Source organism: Triticum aestivum, chromosome 4B (genome assembly GCF_018294505.1).
Source record: "Triticum aestivum cultivar Chinese Spring chromosome 4B, IWGSC CS RefSeq v2.1, whole genome shotgun sequence".
Lineage (NCBI taxonomy): Eukaryota > Viridiplantae > Streptophyta > Magnoliopsida > Poales > Poaceae > Triticum > Triticum aestivum.
In genome coordinates this window covers 608,470,634-608,489,786 of record NC_057804.1, presented here as the reverse complement: position 1 = coordinate 608,489,786, position 19,153 = coordinate 608,470,634, and the positions used below count along the sequence as shown (strand labels likewise).

Genomic DNA, 19,153 nt, shown 5'->3' with positions numbered 1-19,153 from the left:
CTAGACTGACCAGTAGGCCTCCGCCAAAGCCGCGCCCAAGGCTGACCAGTAGGCCATGGTCACCAAGCGCCCGCACAAGGGAACCATGTCGGGGAAGAAGAAGTCGGCGCCCAAGTCCGTTGCTGCTGCACGCCCTCTCTAGCCGCCTCTCATCGTCCTCATGTTCGGCAGAAGGAGGACGAGGACGTTGAGCGGACATGGGCTATCACTCTCTCCGCGGGCGAGCTCGAGCGCTACAGCATTAGCGAGGACCTCCGCGAGTTCGTCAACGGCATGACCGTAATCACCTTCCGTGACTTCCCCCTTGCAAGGTACTGTTTACTCGTGGTTCAGTTTTGGGGACTCGAAGCGCTGGATTGACTGATGGCATGATTTTGTTTGCACAGATGAGTTGGAGCCGTCGGAGTGTCCACGGTGTTGAATGTGCCTCAGCATCTGAACGAATGGCAGGCTAGGCATACCACTCACGTCCTCTCGCCCGTCAGGATTTTGTTTCCGTTAACCATTTCAGTCATGGGAGATTTGGTTTATGTGGCTCTCCATCGATGGAATGCCGATGAATGCACATATGAACATACATACATAGTTCTGTTTTGCTTTAGAATTCAGTGTCAGGTACCATCCCTCCATGAGGTTTTATCCAGTGTCTTTCTCTTTCCTTAATAATTGTTGCACTTTTGATTGAAGAAAACTCTATGGAGGTTGCTGATTTGGAGCTCAGCTAGGGATGCTCTAAATTTCATGGTTGTTGCTTGATGTGGAATGTAAGTATGCTGTCCTTTTTTGTCATAAATTCTTCACCTATTCAAGAGATGAATTTCGTGATAGTTAGAACAACTGAACAAATGTATTGTTTTGTGGTGAACTGATCAACAAAAAAAAGATCAGCAAATAGTGCACCCGCAAGAGCCATATACTGTAGACTTGAGTGATTGTCAGATTCAATGTACATGCGTGTATGTGAATTGGTGTAATTAATTTAGAAAGTCAACTGAATATATAAACTAGAAAGATTAGCAATCTTGTCTCCGTATTAATTTCATTGTGTTAGTCTGGCATGGCATGTACATAATCAGAGGACCACAGTATATAATTAGTTTTATCTGTAGTGATAAACAAACACTGTCACCGAGATCATTTTTCTTGTGCGGGTGCTCATCTAGGCTGACATGTTTCCTGATACAAACTCATTCAACCACGTATAGTCTTCACTGCACATCATGTGGTTGATGTTTAGTTCTTGTTTTTTTTCAGATGCAACTGGAACCGGCGACCAGCCCTTCCTCGCCCTCAGCCTCAACACCACCACTGACGCCTCCAGGAGCAGTGGGGCATCACCGGTGGCGCCGGCAAGGCAATGGTGAGTGCCCTCTCCTCTTTTCCCCTTTTCCGCTCGCCGTGTGCCGTGTATGTTGATTCTCTTGTGTTGTGCAGGTTGTGGTTAGGCTTTAGTGCCAGGTTCCTCACAGTTGTAGCTGTTGGGGAACACTGCTATGCTCGCTGTCCGGTGGTGGGGTTTGGGCATGCCACTGGTGCTCCTTCGGATTGGCATCGATGCCTCCACGCTCGGAGTCTGCTGTATCTACGGGTTCCTAGGTTCGTCCCTTTCTCTCTGTGCTAGCCCAGGAAGGCATATTTTTCTTAACTGATCTAGGTCTTAACTGATCCAGGTGTTGTCATATGCTCCAGATTTTATATGGCCCATTGTATAAGATGCAGTTTGGATTATTAATCTGGAACAACTATATCATGGAGGTGTTGTTTAAGGTAAATCAAAGCTTGAGATGATAAAGATGAAAAATATGAGAGGATATAATACTGGCATGTTGACTGTGGTTTGTTTGTAGGTTCCCTTGCTAATTTTATCTTAAGCTGCAGTTCTGCATCTTTGGGTAAGATAATCTGTGCAGTGCGTTTGCCATACAATACCAAGAAAATTCATTTGCATTTGCAGCTATGGACGAACCCTTCTTTTTGTTCTCATGTTAGTGTTAGAGCAGCTGCATTTCCCTGTGGTGGGTGACTTATTTACTGAGTTTGTGCTACAATTTGGTTTAGATTTTCTCCCTGACTTGCTCTTCCTATGTAGTTCAACGCTGCATCGCTCAGTTCATTCTCTTGGTTCCTTTGCTCGGCGCAGGAAGTTAGGAGACCATCAACCGTAAGGAGGAGTAATAAAAAGAAGTTCAGAAGCCAAGGACCATCTTTAACCTGATTTTAGGCATCCTCAAGTAAAGGTAAAACTTCAGATTTGAGGGCACCAACAATTTATTACCTGAATAAAAAAAGGTTCTTTGCATGAATATATGTATCTCTCTGGTACATGTTGAGAAAGGATAAAATTAGAAAGGGAAAAGAGGACCCTAAGGTTTTTAATATCATCTTATGGTTGCTTCGAGGCCACATTTGAGTGAGAGAGAGAAAGAGAGGGAGGGAGGGAGCGAGGTTTTCAGTGTGTTCCTGACTATTTCAGTTTTTTCAGCAAGATGGACTCTCTTGACTCTTTTACATCAGAGTGGTGACTAATACATCATATTGTTTCTCACGAAGTAAAAACTAAAGTCCGTGTATATGCGTTGGATGCAAGCAATTGTTTTGCTTCCTGTACTTCTTTTGAAATACCAAAAGCTTGATCAGTATCTGAGATAGGTACCACGTGTCAAGGTGCGCTTTCGATCTTGCCTGCGGTAGTTATTACCTTCAACGGATACCATAGGTGTTGCTACTTTTTTGCTAACATGAATGTCCTTTGTATCAAACGCAATCTACTGGATTATTTGTATGATTACCTGTTGGGAAAATCTGAGTGTTCTTTATGTAGAAGCTTGAGGTGGCACAAAGGTCAATAGGCGGCATTTTAGTAGAGCTTGATCCTGTGGATTCTCCTGAACTGAAGCTTACTGATAAAACAGAGCTTTCTATGCTTGAACGGGTTCTGCCAATTTACAAGACCCATATGCGTCTCTCTCTGCAAATTGCCTATTTAGTATTCCAAATTTCAGTCAACTATCATACTGGAGAAGCGGCGGCGGATATTTATTCATGTTGGATTTGTATAGTTATGGAATTGTTGATTCAAGCTTTAAAATCCACTCCCTCTAGTGCTCCTCGCACGCATGTCTGCGCCTCCCTCCTCCCCATCGGGACCAGGCAGGCACTACTAGGGAAAAGCCTATACACAAAATCTTACCAGCAGCGCTCCCTAAAATACACGCTACTGCTATTTAGCAACAGCGCGTGTTAGAGAAACGCGCTGCTGACAGGAAAATAGCAGTAGGGCGGCCACCGCAAACCGCACTGCTGCTATAATTGCTATGACCTCGCCCCCCCCCCCCCCCCCCCGCTAGTTATAGCAGTAGCACACTTTATTGAACAGCGCTACTGCTATAGAAGTTAGCAGCAGCGCACTTATGGGAAAATCGCTACTGGTAAGATCAGCCCACAAGTTTAGTCCCACCTCGCTCCGTGAACAGGGTGTTTACCACTTTAAATATGTTATTTCTGAAACTACCACAACCAGTTGGTCTTCACTGAACTCTATGTGTAAAATTTGTGGCTGCAATATGAGTCCTCTCCGGTTCCTACCAGATAGGACTCATATTGACAATTCAGATTGTACAGAAAAAGATCATTGATGGCCAATGTATTTTTGCATTGACGTATTTGTTGTATAGTTACACTTAGCAGTAGCGGTTTATGTGCAACGCGCTACTTCTATTCTGATTATCTGTAGCGCGTTTCGGCAAACGCGCTACAACTATACCTACCTTATCCCCACGCACACGACCGGCGCCCTCACTCGCACTCTTACTCTCGCCCCCCGTGCCGATAACCGTCATCGTGCGTCGCCGCCGCTACCGCCTTCGTCCGTCCGCCGCCGAGGTACTCCCCTCCTTCCCTCCCTCCTCCCTCCTCCTCTCACATCCTCCCTCCGCCTGCGGCCGCCCCTCCCTTCTCTGCCTCCGCCCTCCTCCCTCCGCCTGCGGCCGCCCTCTCCCTCCTCCACCGGCAGCCCTCCTCCCACCGCCCTCGACCTCGCCGCCCCTAGCTACCTCTCCGTCGCTCCCACCCCCTGCGACTAGTTAGTACTAGATTTAGTAGTTATAGATGTTAATTTAGGGTTCATAGCTAGTACTAGATGTTAATTTAGTTAGTACTAGATTTTTAGTAGTAGTAGATGTTAATTTAGGGTTCATAACTAGTTTAGTAAGTAAATTAATAAACTAGTTGAAGTAGTTGAATTAATAGAACTAATGTATTTTTAGTAAGATAATTAATATAACTAGTTAAACTACTTTATTTTTAGAAAGAACTAGTTTTTTTCAATTTATAGTACGTTTATATTTAGTAAGAACTAGTTGAATTAATAAAACTAGTTGAGCAGGTCATATTTGTTGTTATTTTTTAGTTTAAGCAATTATTCGGGATGTATTAGTGATAACTTATATGGTTTCAGGTGACCACCGTCGTCCCCGTCACCGACCCCCTCCGACATCCCCGCCGTCGTCCCCGTCACCGACCCCCTCCGACATCCCCGCCGTCGTCCCAATCACCGACCCCCTCCGACATCGAGGTGAGACCAGCCAAATATCCTTGTATATCTTGTGTTGTTGCTCAAATAGGATATGTGGTTGCCCAAGTGGCCCTTCATGTTCAGTTTACATCTTTGAGTGGTCTATGTTTTGTCGGAGTGTTGATTAATTTCCGTTCCGGTAAATTTCAGGCGCTCGATATGTCCTTTTTTAGCAAAGGTCATGCCGGATTTTTTCGTGAATTCTGGCATGACTTGTGCTAGAATATGTACAAGTTTAATCTTTGAATTATGAACGTAGGAAATGTCGTACTCGGACAACGACAGTCTCCCGGGGGAGTGTAGCTGGTGCCACGATGATCGAGGTATGTGCGACAGGTTCGTTCGGCTGGACGAAGATCGGCGCTTCAGCATTAAGCTCGAGGAGACCTTCGATTGTGAAACGGTACGCAACAACGACAAGTGTTTTTTTCGTAATTAAGCATGACTTCAACTATTTCAACGTCTAATTTTCATATTTTAAAATTCGACTAGCTTATCCCATGCCATGCAAGACGCTATATCTTGGAGAGAATGGGTTTTGAAGACCAAGAAAATTTCAAAACAAAGAAAATACACCTAAGGACCCATCATGATATGGATTTTGAAGTAAATTTGTGCAATGCTCAGAGCGTAACCCATTTTGGTTGCCAAAATTTGGAAGCACTTTGCAAAATGTATGGTTTTTATGAGGGTATGATTGTCACCATGGATCTTGGTGATCCTGACATCGAGCAAGACAATATCGACATTTGGGTCCTTGTTGATACGCTTCCGATTGTACCGCTATGTGAGTTTCTCAAACATAGTTATTAACTAATTTATAGTGTTTATTTCAAAATAGTTGATACCTTATTTCCATTGATAGCTTATTTTGATTCTTCAAAGACTGTGCGGAAGATGGTAGATAAAACCCACTACACCGATGGCACCGAGTTAACGTATAAGGAGAAAAATCATCTTATCGCATTTTGTACTCTTCTTGAGAATTACAATAACTATTATCGAACTCCTCCAAATTATGGTGAATACGTGCCACTAGTGCATGTGTTGAACCACGGTAACTTCTCTGGAGATATCCTGGTAAGATTTTTTACTATTACGACATCCGTGCATCTTTTGCATACTTTTAAAACTAGTACATCATTGCTAACTACGAAGTTATTATTATGTTTTTCAACAGAAACTCCCGATGGATTGTGTGCCTCATCTGATGTCTCTGCATGGTCGCCTCTCAGTTCTGAACATACTGCCAGGTAAATCTACGGAGCTCACCGGTGCATATCGGATTTCTAAAACCCGTGAACACATGTTCATCAAAGAATGGAAGAAATGTATGGACATTCGCAAGGAGGTTCTTGGAAGTAACATTCAGCGAAAGGCAAGAATTCAAGACAGGCTAATCTTCATTCTCCATAATGGAGAGTCAGGGGCTATCTTGTTTTTTGCTATTTTACCTTAGAAAATATAGTAGGTCTTAATCGAATGTAATAGGTCCTATGAGGTACAATATGTTTATTATGTGGTAATGTGTTAGAGTTGATAATGATGATCTTGAGAAGGTGTTATGTGATGTCAATGATGAAAACGATGATCTTGAGGAGGTGTTATATGACAATGATGTATTATGATGATAAGTTGTTAATGATATGATGATGATGATGATATTATTATATCATTGGGTGAAAGAACCGTGGATTAGTTTCAAGTGGATGGACATCCACTTGAAACTAATCCGCGGTTCTTTCCCCCATGATGTAATAACTCATTATGATGTAAAAACAATCTCTAAATTCCTGTTGTATGAAAACTTGTGTAAAGGTATATGAATACAACATGAAATAAAAAAGAAACAAAATACTAAATAATAGTAGTAGCGCGGGAAAGGAGAAGCGCTACTACTAATTACCAGTAGCGCGGTTCTGAAGAAGCGCTACTACTAAGTCAATTTATCAGTAGCGTGGGTCCAGGCGCGCTATTGCTAAGCATTAGCTGTAGCGCCTTATCAGTAGCGCTCCTTCCCGCGCTACTGATAGGCCTAAAACCCACGCTGCTGCTAGGCTTTTCCCTAGTAGTGAGGGGAAGGAGGAGTGCGGGCCACAGAGACTACATGGTGACCGAGCTTATTGTGGCGCCGTCGTCGTTCCTTTGGACGCGGTAGAAGGTGCGCTGGCAAGAGAGAGAGGAGAGGATGTCCAGCCATCTGCGGTGCTGTCGCCACCGTCCACAACGAGATGCTCATCCTGCTGCTCCACAACATGGCAGTGTGCAGCTTGCAGAGGCAGACTTCGGGTTGGCATGGTCGTGCTCCCTCCTCCTAGCTTTTCCGCTTCAGGTAACCCACATCTTGGTGCCCTACTCCAGTTTTCTTAAGTGGTTGTAGTTATGTTGTAGCCTGCAACTATAGCATAGATTTGAGTGACTGAATTGTTGTGCAGACTAGAATGTGAAAGTTGTTTGTTTGCAGTGGGTTCGGATCCACATTTGATTCTGATACTCAAGTTGGTAGTGTACACATAATATTTGTACACATCTCTTTCCAACTTCATGGAAATATCCATATTTGTTGCTCTGTCTATTTTGTATCCGAATATAATTATTATGATTGCCTGTCGATGCTCTCCGTATATAGTGGGTCTAAGAAATATGTCTTTTATATAATCGTCCAGTTTGTTCATGTTCACTGTTCTGCAGGGATGAGAGGGCTTTCTAACTGTAATGATGTTCTAGCTAGGAGAAGACAAAGTTGCAAACATAAGAGACAGGTGACCATGATGATTTATTTTGGGACGACGATTTTAATGATGTTCCAGCTAGGAGAGACAGACTCACAAACACATATGTTGTAGACGAACAGTAAATATCGTTTCTCTTCACAAGCATTTGGACTTGATTTTGGTAAATCATGTTACCATTTCTGTGACCTCGGCATTTGGAAGACATGCCATCCGAATCGTCTATCATAACTGAACCATTACTATCACAAGCATCTTACTTTTAGAAATATATGATGGTTCAGTTGTCTATATTATGTGTGCTATTTATTACCTCTGAAATATATAGTATGTGCGCCCTGTTGTGTTGGTTTATTTTTGGTGCCAAAATGCTGCTGGGCATTTGGTGCGACTGATTGCACTGCCCATTTAGTGTTGTCTGGACATATGCCATGTATTTGACACAACCATGTTATCTATAAAGGCAATTTTCCGCTTCTATGCATTAAACTGATCCATTCTCGGCAACTTTTCTTGCAATAATATATACTTTGTTTATATGTTTGGATAATGGGTTGAGCCGCACCACGCGCCAAGGCGCGTTTCCTATCTAGTATATAATGTAACTTGTAGGAATATCAAGCTTGGTTAACTTCGATGATGTTTGTAGAAAAATTATCTATAGTTTGTGATACCTAATAAATATCATAAGATACATCACATCATATTATTTTTTATCTGGTATTGTTAGTTTAATATTTTTCTTAATAAACTTGTTCAAACTCAACAAGGTTGACTTTTCAAAAAGAACTATTAAAGAGGCTACATCTGCACTCTAGGCCTCCAGACAATTATCTCAATTATTCAGCGCTAACCCTTGCTAACTATTTCTGTTTTGTTCTAGTTAAGTTTTGTTTCCTTAATTTCTTTTTTGCTTGCTAGCTTTGCATATCTTGGCTTGTTTGGCTTTGCTAACTTTGCATCTTCTCGGCATTCTCCTTCTAATACAACATGACATGTATTGGCTTGTGTTCGAGAAAAAGAAGGATACCAAGGACATGCACAAGGAAAGAGTACAATAGATGATTTTTTTTAACCATGCATTTTATCAAAAGTGTACACTACAAATGTTTTATATAATGTTTCATGTACAAATTACTAAAAGTAATCCCGACATCAATAAGTGACAATTTGGGAAAGTATCTAGAGGTTTGACTCTTTGTAGAGCCACACCTTCGTGCGAGGAAGTCATCTATGTTCCCTCTCCAGCCTTATTCTCACTCTATAATAATACTAATCATATATAACCTTTGTAGATGCCACGTTTAGGGATGCACACACTCGAAATTCCTGTGCAAGAAATTCATTTATTTGATGCTTGATTTCGAGTATGTACAATAAATTCCTATGTTTAGGGATGCACATACTCAAAATCAAGCATCAAATAAATCCTCTCCTCAGCTTCCTCCCTGCACTTGTAAAGATGAGAGTATCTACGTGGCGAGGCTTATGAGAACATATTTTTGGAAGAAAGACACCAAAATTGACCAGCTTTAAATTAATAAAGCCCAAAACACGACCATAATGTTCAATTATAAGCACATTAATACTATCGGAACAAAAATTCCTCCCTCTTTGTGTAGTTAGACTTGTGGCTTGTTGATGTATTCATGAGCTTGGTTGTGACATTTGAGCAGGATAGTGGAATAGTATTTTCAACCGGGTACCTGAAAGTTAACACTCAATAATCAGTAGATGCCCCAAGCTAGGACATAGACACTCGGGTTTAGTTCGATGAGAGAGCTCACGTCTTAATGGTCCAAATTAAGAGGATATTTCAGTGCTATATCATGATTAAGCGAGCTATCACTACTAGCTTGGTTGGTTGGTTTTATATGTGGGAGCCACCCATCGAGGCAGACCCAACTAAGGCGTGAACATACATAGTGGCACATGATTAATTGAGAATGAGGGATGACCTGACTGTGAGTCGCGGGGACAGCGTGCAGGGGGGTGTAGCTCTTTAACCGCCTAGCCATAGTTTTAGAACATTTAGTGGCAGATACCGAATGTGGGAACTGGATAATGGCACATACCTAAAGTCCCCCTTTTTTTTAACTGACACTAGTGCAGAACCGGGCAATAGCACCGGTTCGTAAGGCCCTTTAGTGCCGGTTCCATAACCGGCACTAAAGTGTGGGCACTAAAGCCCCCCCCCCCTTTAGTACCAGTTCAGCACGAACCGGTGCTAAAGGGCAACCACGTGGCATGAGCCAGCTCCGGGGGCCTGGAGCCCTTTTGTACCGGTTGGTAAGACCAACCGGTACTATAAGGTTTGGGGGGGTTTTAGTTTTATGATTTCTTTTTCATTTAATTTTGTTTTTCCATTTTAATTCTTTTTCGTTTGCTGGTATTTTACGATACTACACATTGTACACGTTATGCATATATATATAAATAGAATTTCTAGTAGAACCAATCATCGAGTTCAACATGATTGTCATGATATAAGCGTTCATATATAACATCACAAAAGCAAATCACTTAAGTTCAAAATGAAGAAGACGGACATGAAAGGACAAGTACTAATTAAGAGCAACATGAAGAACTAGCTAAATCACTCCTGGTAGCTACTCTCTCTCTGGTAAAATAGCATAGAACATGTATAGCTCTCCTGATTGATCATACTGGAGCATGCCGATGAACCTGTCTCCTAAACGTGGGCCGCGCTTCTCATTGCTGCCTCCTAGTACTTCTCTGCGATCATTAACAATTTTCCCCCAATCTTTCACTATTAAGCATTCATCGCTTCTAGAAATCTTGAATGCATTCATGTGCAATGCAGGATCTCTTGGCCGTAAGCTAACAATTGACATCTGACCTTTAGTCTCGATCCCCTGAGGCATAACTGTCATCGGGAGTCCCTGTTGAAGAACATCGTATAGTACTTAATTAATATACTTAGCAATGAAAGTTTAGCAAAAAAATATGTATGCAAAATATGCACTGAGGACAAATAGTAAATATCTTACCATCATTCCTAAATAGATGTGACCGTAGTTCAATACCATCACTATTGGTCGCACGTTTTGAGTACTAACATTTCTAAGTGCAGGAAGAAAATTTGTCTTGACAGTATGAAGATCCTCAAGCCATGAAACATAATGACTTATTTCCTCGTAGTTTAGTTCAGCTCCGGGACAGTAGTAGGTCCTGTCTACCAAGCGCCGGACATGTTTGGTTGAATGGAGATAAGCTGTCAATAGAAATTAGTTGTCAGTTATTTTTGAATAAGCAATATCAAAGACAAAAATATAGATGAGAAGAACTCACATAATGGTAGAACTGGAGGCGTCTGCACATCGACCCATATGTCTCTATTACCTTCAATATCATCTTCCGGACGAATATCAAAGGTGATAACCATACCAGGCTCAAATGCATAAGCCTTGCATAGTGCTTGCCAAGTTTTGCATTCAAAATATGTGTACGTGTGTGTATTGTATACTTTGACGTTGAAAGTATAACCATCATGCTCAGTTTTCAGGTAAGCTCTCTTTACCTCCATAGTTTCCATATCTTTGAAACCTATCTTATCCAAGACAAAAATTCTTGCATGGCACGGGATGCGCTAGTAGAATAGTGAAAATTAAAAATTATAAGTCAGGCAAATGAAGCATATATAAGTCATGCTTAATTACGAAAACAGACTTTGTCGTTGTGACTTACTGTATCGAATTCGAAAGTCTCATCCAGCTTGATGCTGAATCGCCTACCATCAACAAGGAAATTTCTATCGCACTGGCCGCGCTGGTCTTCACAGTAATCGCACATAATGAAATTTTTTCCGTCGTCAGACGACATTTCCTATGTTCATATTAGGCGAAACATTAATCACTTACTAATTCAATTAATTCAACTACTTCTAGTAATTCAACTAAGCATTTACTAAAATAAACTAGTTATATTAATTCAAACTAAGCATATACTAAAATAAAGTAGTTCTATATATTAATTCAACTAGTTCAACTAAACATTTACTAAAAATAAACTAGTTCTCTATATATATTAATTCAACTAGTTCAACTAAACATTTACTAAAAATAAACTAGTTATATTAATTCAACTAGTTCAAACTAAGCATATACTAAAATAAAGTAGTTCTATATATTAATTCAACTAGTTCAACTAAACATTTACTAAAAATAAACTAGTTATATTAATTCAACTAGTTCAAACTAAGCATATACTAAAATAAAGTAGTTCTATATATTAATTCAACTAGTTGAACTAAGCATTTACTTACTAAAAATAAACTAGTTCTATATATTAATTCAACAAGTTCAACTAAGCATTTACTAAAAATAAACTAGTTCTATATATTAATTCAACTAGTTCAACTAAACATTTACTAAAAATAAACTAGTTCTATATATTAATTCAACTAGTTCAACTAAGCATCATATTTACTAAAAATAAACTAGTTATTATATTAATTTAACTAGTTGAACTAAACATTAACATATTTCTAATTCATCGATGATAATATTTCTAACATTCTAAAAATAAACAAGATAGTTCTAATTCATCTAAACATTAGAAATTAAACAGAAAATAAGTAAAAAAATATGTGTGTGTGTAGTGTGTGTGTATATGTGTGTACATGTGTAGTGTACGTGTAGTGTGTGTGTGTGTTTGTGTGTGTCTGTGTGTATGTGTGTGTAGTGTGTGTGTGTGTGTACATGTGTGTGTGTATGTATGTGTGTGTGTGTAGTGTGCGTGTGTGTGCATGTATGGAGCGGGCCGGGCGCGTATGGGCGGCGGGGGCGGCGACGACGACGGGCGGCGGGGGCACGCGGCGACGACGACGACGGGCGGCGGGGGCGGCGAGGGCGACAGCACGGCGGCGCGGCGGCATCGGCGCCGTCGAGATCGAGACTCACGCGCGCGAGAAAAGTGGAACGAACTGGCGACGATAACTGAATTTTCGTAAGTGTCATATATATAGGATGTGCCTTTAGTACTGGTTGGTGGCTCCAACCGGTACTAAAGGCCAATTTTAGCCAGCCCAAGCGGCGGGAAACGAGGGCCATTAGTACCGGTTGGTGGCTCCAACCGGTACTAAAGGGCAACCTTTTAGTACCGGTTGGGGCCACCAACCGATACTAATGGCCCTGCGCTGCCACCCGCAGTGCGCTACTTTTAGTCCCACCTCGCCGAGCGAAGGGCAGCCGCACTGGTTTATAAACCCAGCCGCGGCTGTCCATTCGAACTCCTCTATATAACAGGCTTCTGGGCCTAACTAGGGCGCGTTGCCCTGTGAGCCTGGTGGCCCTTCTGGGCCTGTATTTGCACACCCTAGGTCTAGCAGGCCCACAAGGCAGTGCCCCAACATTTTTTTCTTTTCTGCATTATTTATTTTCTTGTATTTATTTTTGAGTAATTTTTTGTATAGTTATTTCTTTTCTGCTTTATTTTTTTCTTATATTTATTTCTGAAAAGGTTTTTTTGCTGTATTTAGTTTCTTTGTGAATATTTTCTTCTTCTTCTTCTTCTTGTTCTTCTTCTTCTTCTTCTTCTTCTTCTTCTTCTTCTTCCTACTCCTCCTCTTCCTCCTCCTCTTCTTCTTCTTTTTCTTCTTCATCTTCTTCCTCTTCTTCTTCTTCTTCCTCCTCTTCTTCTTCCTCTTCTTCTTCTTCTTCTTCTTCTTCTTCTTTTTCTTCCTCCTTCTCCTCTTCTTCTTCTCCTACTCTTCTTCTTCCTCTTCTTCTTCTTCTTCTTCTCCTCCTTCTCCTCCTCCTCCTCTTCTTCTTCTCCTTCTTCTTCCTCCTCTTCCTCTTCTTCTTCCTCCTTCTCCTACTCTTCTTCTTCTTGTTGTTGTTGTTGTTGTTCTTCTTCTTCTTCTTCTCCTTCTTCTTCTTCTTCTTCTTCTTCTTTCTGCGTAGTTTTTTGTATAGTTTTTTCTTTTCTGTTATATTTATTTTCTTCTATTTATTTGTGAGTAGTTTTTTATCTAGTTTGCCAAAATTCAACATTTTCAGAGTTCATTTTGTAGTTATTTTCAATTTCATGATCATTTTGTAAACGATTGAAAAATAGCAAATATAATTTTTTTTTCTGCTTTATTTTTTCTTCTATTTATTTCTGAATAGTTTTTTCTTTTCTGCTATATTTATTTTCTTCTATTTATTTCTGAGTAGTTTTTTTTTTTTCTTTTCAGCTATAGTTTTTCTTCTTTTCTGCAAAACTTGATGGTCAAAGTCTGAAGTTATAACTTAAAAAAAAAGAAATGTCGACGTGCAATTAGTTTTTGCCATAACAGAAGAAGTCCGGAGTTGTAATAAGTTATTAAAAATAAAAAAGAGGTGCAATGCTCGTTAATTTGCTTCAAGCCATTCGGAATAGTGTAAACTGCACTGCGCATAGCTCCATGCAGTCTACCGTATTCCTAAAGGCTTGAAGCTAAGCAACGTGAGCATTGAGCCTCTTCTTCATCGTCTCTGCACTCAGGGCTTATAAACCGCTCCTAGTCCCTCTCACTTCGCGAGGTGGGACTAAAAAACAGTTTGCCATAACCTCATAAACCCGAATACTTCGAAAGAGATTGTCCAGTTTGTAAACGAAGTGCATCTAGTTTTTGCCGTAATCCTCTCTACTTTTTTGAACATGATATGTGGGTGAAATGATGATACCATGCCAAGTTTCAACTTTTTCAGAGTTCATTTGTAGTGCTTTTCAATTTCTAGATCATTTAGTTCTCAAAACAAATAGCAAATGAAGGCATAAACGGTTGAAAGTTGATGGCGTCGCTTTGAATGGTGCATACTGAACGCAAAAAATATAAGAGCATTTAGATCATGATCTTATATTTCTTTACAGTCTAAATTGTCAATATGATCTTATAACATCAAAAATACTTTGATCATCAATGATCTTTGTGTGTACAATCTGAATTATCAATATGAGTCATCAACGATTTATAAACCGATGAAAACTCATATTGCGGCTACAAATTCTACACATAGAGTTCAATGAAGACCAAGTGCTTGTGATAGTTTGAGAAATAACATATTTAAGGTGGTAAAAGGCTTGTTAGGGAGCGAGGTGGGACTAAAAACAGCTTGCCATAACCTCATTAGTACCGGTTCGTGGTACGAACCGGCACTAAATTGTGATGGTGGGGCCATAGCCTGACCGCAGGCTGACACAGCCTCTTTAGTACCGGTTCGTGGCATGAACAGGTACTAAAGGTTCGCCACGAACCGGTGCTATTGATCGCCGCCACGAACCGGCACTAGTGTACACATTAGTGCCGGCTGAAATTCCAACCGGCACTATTGTGCTTCACATTTGACCCTTTTTCTACTAGTGTGAGCGGCCATGCATTTTTATCCAGAGTCAACAATACAAACGTTGTACATAGTGTTTCATGTTCAAATTTATAACCTGATCTCTACATCAATAAGAGATGATTTGGGAATGTATCTAGAGCTTTGACTCTAATGCCACACCTCTGAGCGAATAGTTATCTGTGTTTCCTCTGCGTCCTTATTCTCAATCTATAATAATACAAATCATATATAGCCATTGTACATAATAAACTACATTGGTGCTCGTGCTCCAGTGAACATTATATTTTCAATAGTGTCAAATGGTATTATGAAGTTTTTAAAAAAAATATACACGTTCCTATGGATCTGCATTACATATGTGAAAATTTGTGCGATGAAATAAGTAACCATGTGAGACATAAATGTGACACTGTTCATCAAGATCTTGTCGTATTTGTGTACTCCCTTCATCCAAATATATATGGGCTAATAAGTTTTGCGAAGTTACCTTTAACCGATAATATATGGGATGTATGTTATAAAAATTGTATCATTAGAATCACCTTTCACATACAAATTTGACGGTATGCTTTGTGTAATATGCATGTCATATATTATTAATTTAACCGTGGTCAAGGGTAACCTCAAAAACGTATTAGGCCCTATATATTTGGTTAGAGGGATGAGCTCGCGCCTTTACTTATTTCATCAGCAAACTTTACACATGTGTACGTAATATGCATCCATATGAACTTGTAGAAAAAAATTAAGAATTTTTCAGAACTTAAGAGTGTTATTTTCTAATTATTCAAAAATCAAAACAAAATGCTCAACCTGGGCTGGATATGAGGGGTGCCGGTCAACCCGGGCGTTTGAGGCCCATTTCAGGCGCCCGTCTGGGTTGCTTTTTTTTACCGGGCCATCCGTCCCGGTGTTTGAGGGCTGTTTTAGGCACCCGGCTGTAGATGCTCTTAGAGGTGCACATACTCAAATAGATATCACACATCAAATAAATCCGCTTCTGGGCCCAACTCATATTTGTAAACATCTTAAAGCACCCTAATGATACGTGCTTGAAGTCTCTTTTTTCGTTATAACCAGTGCATATATGTTTTCAGGTCTCTAAGCGCGTATTTTTAGAAAAAAGGTACAAGAAAACCCTGGCTTTATAAATTAATATAGCCTGAAACACGGCCTAGTGCACAACTATAAGGACATTCATATTACTGAAATGAAAATCCCATTCCCTTGTGCATCTAAACTTGAGGCCTGCTGATGGACTCATGAGCTTGGTTGTGACTTGTGAGCATGATTGATAGCGCAACGGTCTTTTCAACTGGGCAACTCAAACATAACACCGTGCCACCGCGCGTAAATAGCCAGCCCTGCGGGGGCATTTTCGTCATTTCACTCACAGGGATATAAAAGCCAGCCGCTTGACGACCTAGCCGCTGCCTTCCTTCTCCCGCACTCGCCCCGCCTCCCTCTCCTCTTCCTCTTCCCCTAGCGCCGCCGCACCCGCGCCTCCCTCTCCCCCTAGCGTCGCCCGCACCCGTGCCTCCCTCTCCTCCTTTCGCCCCTAGCACCGCCACCACTGCCTCCTTCCCATTGCCGCCTGGCCTCCTCCCCTCACGTTCTCCTCCTTCCACCCTTCCGATCTGGCGCCGCCCAAACCCTAATGCCCCGGTCCGGCCCCGGCTCCCACAGGAGGGAAGGAGGAATGGCGAGGCGAGGCAAAGCCGTGCCCGAGGCTGACCAGTAGGCCTCCGCCAAGGCCGCGCCCAAGGCTGACCAGTCGGCCACGGTCACCAAGCGCCCGCACAAGGGAACCACGTCGGCGAAGAAGAAGTCGGCGCCCAAGTCCGTTGCTGCTGCACGCCCTCTCTAGCCGCCTCTCATCGTCCTCACGTTCGGCAGAAGGAGGACGAGGACGTTGAGCGGGCATGGGCTATCACTCTCTCCGCGGGCGAGCTCGAGCGCTACAGCATTAGCGAGGACCTCCGCAAGTTCGTCAATGGCATGACCGTAATCACCTTGCGTGACTTCCCCCTTGCAAGGTACTGTTTACTCGTGGTTCAGTTTTGGGGACTCGGAGCGCTGGATTGACTGATGACATGATTTTGTTTGCACAGATGAGTTGGAGCCATCGGATGTGTCCACGGTGTTGAATGTGCCTCAGCATCTGAACGAATCGTAGGCTAGGCATACCACTCACGTCCTCTCGCCCGTCAGGATTTTGTTTCCATTAACCATTTCAGTCATGGGAGATTTGGTTTATGTGGCTCTCCATCGATGGAATGCCGATGAATGCACATATGAACATACATACATAGTTCTGTTTTGCTTTAGAATAAAGTGTCAGGTACCATCCCTCCATGAGTTTTTATTTAGTGTCTTTCTCTTTCCTTAATAATTGTTGCACTTTTAATTGAAGAAAACTCTATGGAGGTTGCTGATTTGGAGCTCAGCTAGGGATGCTCTAAATTTCATGGTTGTTGCTTGATGTGGAATGTAAGTATGCTGTCCTTTTTTGTCATAAATTCTTCACCTATTCAAGAGATGAATTTCGTGATAGTTAGAACAACTGAACAAATGTATTGTTTTGTGGTGAACTGATCAACAAAAAAAAGATCAGCAAATAGTGCACCCGCAAGAGCCATAGACCTGAGTGATTGTCAGATTCAATGTACATGCGTGTATGTGAATTGGTGTAATTAATTTAGAAAGTCAACTGAATATATAAACTAGAAAGATTAGCAATCTTGTCTCCGTATTAATTTCATTGCGTTAGTCTGGCATGGCATGTACATAATCAGAGGACCACAGTATATAATTAGTTTTATCTGTAGTGATAAACAAACACTGTCACCGAGATCATTTTTCTTGTGTGGGTGCTCATCTAGGCTGACATGTTTCCTGATACAAACTCATTCAACCACGTATAGTCTTCACTGCACATCATGTGGTTGATGTTTAGTTCTTGTTTTTTTTCAGATGCAACTGGAACCGGCGACCAGCCCTTCCTCGCCCTCAGCCTCGACACCACCACTGACGCCTCCAGGAGCAGTGGGGCATCGCCGGTGGCACCGGCAAGGCAATGGTGAGCGCCCTCTCCTCTTTTCCCCTTTTCCGCTCGCCGTGTGCCGTGTATGTTGATTCTCTTGTGCTGTGCAGGTTGTGGTTAGGCTTTAGTGCCAGGTTCCTCACAGTTGTAGCTGTTGGGGAACACTGCTATGCTCGCTGTCCGGTGGTGGGGTTTGGGCATGCCACTGGTGCTCCTTCGGATTGGCATGGATGCCTCCGCGCTCGGAGTCTGCTGTATCTACGGGTTCCTAGGTTCGTCCCTTTCTCTCTGTGCTAGCCCAGGAAGGCATATTTTTCTTAACTGATCTAGGTGTTAACTGATCCAGGTGTTGTCATATGCTCCAGATTTTATATGGCCCATTGTATAAGATGTAGTTTGGATTATTAATCTGGAACAACTATATCATCGAGGTGTTGTTTAAGGTAAATCAAAGCTTGAGATGACAAAGATGAAAAATATGAGAGGATATAAAACTGGCATGTTGACTGTGGTTTGTTTGCAGGTTCCCTTGCTAATTTTATCTTAAGCTGCAGTTCTGCATCTTTGGGTAAGATAATCTGTCCAGTGCTTTTTGCCATACAATACCAAGCAAATTCACTTGCATTTGTAGCTATGGACGAACTCTTCTTTTTGTTCTCATGTTAGTGTTAGAGCAGCTGCATTTCCCTGTGGTGGGTGACTTATTTACTGAGTTTGTGCTTCAATTTGGTTTAGATTTCCTCCCCTGATTTGCTCTTCCTGTGTAGTTCAACGCTGCATCGCTCAGTTCGTTTGCTTGGTTCCTTTGCTCGGCGCAGGAGGTTAGGAGACCATCAACCGCAAGCGCGTATTTTTAGAAGAAAGGCACAAGAAAACCCTGGCTTTATAAATTAATATAGCCTGAAACACGGCCTAGTGCACAACTATAAGGACATTCATATTACTGAAATGAAAATCCCATTCCCTTGTGCATCTAAACTTGAGGCCTGCTGATGGACTCATGAGCTTGGTTGTGACTTGTGAGCATGATTGATAGCGCAACGGTCTTTTCAACCGGGCAACTCAAACATAACAATCAGTAGATTGCCTCAAGCTAGGACGTAGACACTCGGGGTTTGTTTTGGTGAGAGAGCTCACATCTCTTAATGGTCCAAATAATGAGGAGGATACTTTCAGTACTAAATCATGATTAAGCGGGCTATCAGTTGCTCTCGGTTGGTTGGTTGGTTTTGTATGCGGGAGCCACAGCCACCCATCCCGGCAGCCCTAGCTTGTTGAGGGGCCAACATGCATGTGGCATGTGGGTAGTCTGATAGATGTCTTGTTGCGTCTAGATTAAGTAAAGACGAGGTTAAAGTAGCAGCGGGTAGGCTGCTTTGGAATATGCCAAATTATGAGGTCCGTTGGAGCTAAATTCTCACTGTCACTGCCTCACTGGCACGTAGTACGAACATGCCCTCCAGAAGCAGGGTCC

At 41.8% G+C, this 19,153-nt stretch overlaps 1 long non-coding RNA gene across 8 annotated transcripts; it reads left to right on the top strand.

Annotated features, from left to right (window-relative positions):
- The first annotated feature begins 480 nt into the window (after positions 1-480).
- Positions 481-18,524, top strand: LOC123089380 (uncharacterized). Of its 8 annotated transcripts, none has more exons than XR_006442264.1 (6): positions 481-764; positions 1,255-1,360; positions 1,435-1,596; positions 1,690-1,767; positions 1,848-1,892; positions 18,447-18,524. It is a non-coding gene; the product is annotated as an uncharacterized lncRNA (long non-coding RNA). The 8 variants fall into 8 exon arrangements; XR_006442268.1 differs by having other exon boundaries at positions 18,498-18,519; XR_006442270.1 differs by having other exon boundaries at positions 1,671-1,767; positions 18,498-18,519.
- Positions 18,525-19,153: the final 629 nt, after the last annotated feature.